The sequence below is a fragment of the Ceratotherium simum genome, unplaced genomic scaffold, assembly GCF_057802395.1.
Source record: "Ceratotherium simum simum isolate JZ-2026a unplaced genomic scaffold, ASM5780239v1 HiC_scaffold_44, whole genome shotgun sequence".
NCBI classification, from domain to species: domain Eukaryota; kingdom Metazoa; phylum Chordata; class Mammalia; order Perissodactyla; family Rhinocerotidae; genus Ceratotherium; species Ceratotherium simum.
In genome coordinates this window covers 489616-492937 of record NW_028261260.1, presented here as the reverse complement: position 1 = coordinate 492937, position 3322 = coordinate 489616, and the positions used below count along the sequence as shown (strand labels likewise).

The 3322-nt window shown below is 36.3% G+C and overlaps 1 pseudogene; it reads left to right on the top strand.

Moving 5' to 3' along the window:
- Positions 1–1053: 1053 nt before the first annotated feature.
- Positions 1054–2013, top strand: LOC147911256 (olfactory receptor 8K3-like; annotated as a pseudogene).
- Positions 2014–3322: the final 1309 nt, after the last annotated feature.

The window sequence follows — 3322 nt, the reverse complement described above, 5'->3', positions numbered from 1 at the left end:
TTTCTTGCTCAGATTGAATAAATTATAGATGCAGGCCTTACTTGATATGCAACATAGCAAAAATCAGAAACTTCAAATATCAGCACACAAGTGCTGAAGTTTCAGGTACACTCTTTTAGAGGAAATAAAAAGATTATTTATGTGCATTAGAGTGGGCTTGTTGGGGAGTTTTGCAAGGTAGCGAAATCATTTTCTATCATTATAAAATATCATTAAATAATGTTCAAAACTCATAAAAGCACAGTGGAATGAGAACACAATTTTAAAAAATCAAATGGATAGTGGAATGAGAATACCATTTAGATATGTGGAGTCATAAGAGAAGTAAATCAAAGTCTATTAAGTGAGTTAATTATAGTTTTCTCTGGAGATTGGGACTGAAGTTGTAGGGGCAAGAAGCAGAGAGCTATCCTTTTTTAATATATTCCTTCTAAAATTTGATATGTTTTAACTGATTACATGTATTTAAAGTGAAAAACATTTTTGAAAAAAATATCAGGATTCTCCCTCTAGGCCAAACTTTTCTAATGATATGTTGTTGACAGAACCATAAAGGGACCATATATACCTTGTAATGATAACCAGTATGTGACACAAAAAATAAAATGGTGGGCCAGCCCTGATGGTCTAGTGGTTAAAGTTCGGTGCTCACCACTTTCTTGGCCCAGGTTCATTTCCCAGTTGCAGAACCACACCACTCATCTGTCAGTAGCCATGCTGTAGCAGTGGCTCACATAGAAGAACTAGAATGACTTACAACTAGGATATATGACCACGCACTGGGGGTCTTTGGGGAGAAAATAAAAAGAGGAAGATTAGCAACAGATATTAGCTCAGAGTGAATCCTTCCCTGCAAAAAAATAAAAATAAATTAAAAAATAAAAGATAAAATGGCTACTATATATCTTAGGCTGTAATGGTTCCTAAATTTAGCTCTAGGTTTAATGATGGGTGTGGGTCCTTTTTTAAATCACTACATATTAAAAAATTGGATTTATCTTACACATAATGGCTTTGCATACTAAAAGTTTACCAAAGAAGCTTCCAAAACCCATGACTCTTCTGATAGTTCTTCCCACAGTAATTTTCCATAATGGCCTGAATGGACAAAAAAATCAAACAGTGCTAAAAAAATTCATTCTAAAAGGAATCACACACTACCCTGTGCTTTTCCTCATCATCTACATCATCTCAGTGGTGGGCAACTTGGGCATGGTCATCCTCACCAAGATGGACTCCAGGCTACAAACACCCATGTACTTTTTTCTCAGACACTTGGCTTTCATTGATCTTGGTTATCCAACAGGTATGGGACCCAAAATGTTGGTAAATTTTGTAGCTAATCAAAATCCCCTGTAATTGGTATGCTCCACAGCTGGCTTTCTTCATCTTGTTCATCATTAGTGAATATTTTATTCTGTCAGCAATGGCCTATGACCACTATGTGGCCATCTGTAACCCTCTACCCTACACAGTTCTCATGTCACAAAGAGTATGCTGGGTTTTGGTACCAGTCCCCGATGTCTACAGTGCCTTTATCTCTATGATAACCACCATAAAGATTTTTATTTCATCTTTCTGTGGCTATAATGTCATTAGTTATTTCTACTGAAATAATCTTCCCTTGTTAACTTCACAGTGCTCGAGCACGTGAAATTGAGTTGATAATACTGATCTTATCAGTGTTTAATTTGGTTTCATCTCCTCTGATAGTCCCATGTCCTACATACGGATCCTTGTCGCCGTCCTCAGGATGAACTCTGCAGAGGGCAGGCACAAGGCCTTCTCCACCATGCTTCTCACCTGACAGTGGTAGTTGTATTATATGCTACTCTGTTCTTTGTGTACGTGCAGCCCAAGTCCAGTCATTACTTTGATACCGGTAAAACGGCCTCTGTATTTTACACTTTGGTGATACCCATGCTGAATCCCATGATCTACAGCTTGAGGAACAAGGAGGTAAAAGGTGCCCTTCATAGGATATGGAAAAATCTGTGCCAATTCCTCATATAAATTTCAGTGGATTGTGTATACAAGACATTAGGTTCTAGACAAAAACTGTTTATTATATATAATAAGCCTTTAGAAAGGCTTACACAGTAATGTGTAAAAGAAATGAGAAACTAGAAATGTTTTCTTTTTTCAACTTATCGATGTTCAAGCAGTGATCATCCTTCTGGGATAAACTTTGATTTTGTCCCCAAGTTTCACTGCAAGAGACTGAAATCTGGATCAGTGTTCTCACATTGCCAAGTGCTTTTCTTACAACTTAAGGGAAGTTTTTCTTAATGTATCTCCCATTAGACAATCTTTTTAAAAAGGCATTCTTGTCTTTTAATAAAATAATAAAATATTTTCTTTGTGTCTCACACACCATTTAATACCAGTGCTCATAATACTGGCAGACTGACATACATAAGATAGCAGTGACTCTTCCGTGTGCTGGGCATATACACAGCAATGAAGACTACATCAAAATATCTGCCTTAGTGATACTTTAATTCTATCATCTCCCTTGTGGTGGGTGGCATCTCAGATTTCTGTTAAATTATAATATGTGAACATGTATATGCTTGGGGAAGGAGAAAGAAGTATAATTATTTTCAAGTGGCATAATGGTAGACATTAAAAATCCAAAAGAATCTTCAAGCTAAAACATTATAAATAATAAGTGAATTTTGCAAGGCTGGAGGATATAAGGTCAGCATATAAAAAATCAATTATTTTGCTATACATTAACAAAAACAGGTAAAAACTAAATTTTAAACTATCAATTACACTAGAAAAACATCTGTAAAATACTTGGGAAAAATCTAACAAACTATTTGCATGATTTCATTGCTAGAAACTACAAAAACATTACTGAGTTATAAAAGAAGACATAAATGTAGCAATATACCATGTCCATTGGTTGAAAACACGAATGTTGTGATAAAGTCAGTTTTTCCTCAATTTTCCTATAGATTTAATGCATTTAAAATAAAACTTCAATAGTATCTTTTGTGTGTGTGTGTGTGTGTGTGTGTGTGTGAGGAAGATTAGCCCTGAGCTAACATCTGTTGCCAATCCTCCTCTTTTTGCTGAGGAAGATTGGCCCTGGGCTAACATCCATGCCCATCCTCCTCTACTTTATATGTGGGACGCCTGCCACAGCATGGCTTGATAAGCAGTACATAGGTTGGTGCCCAAGATCCGAACATGTGAACCCCGGGTCACCAAAGCAGAGGGCATGAACTCAAGAACTACGCCACAGGGCCAGCACCAATAGTATTTTTTTTAATACTTAAGTTGATAGCAAAATTTATGTGAAAATGCAAAGGAT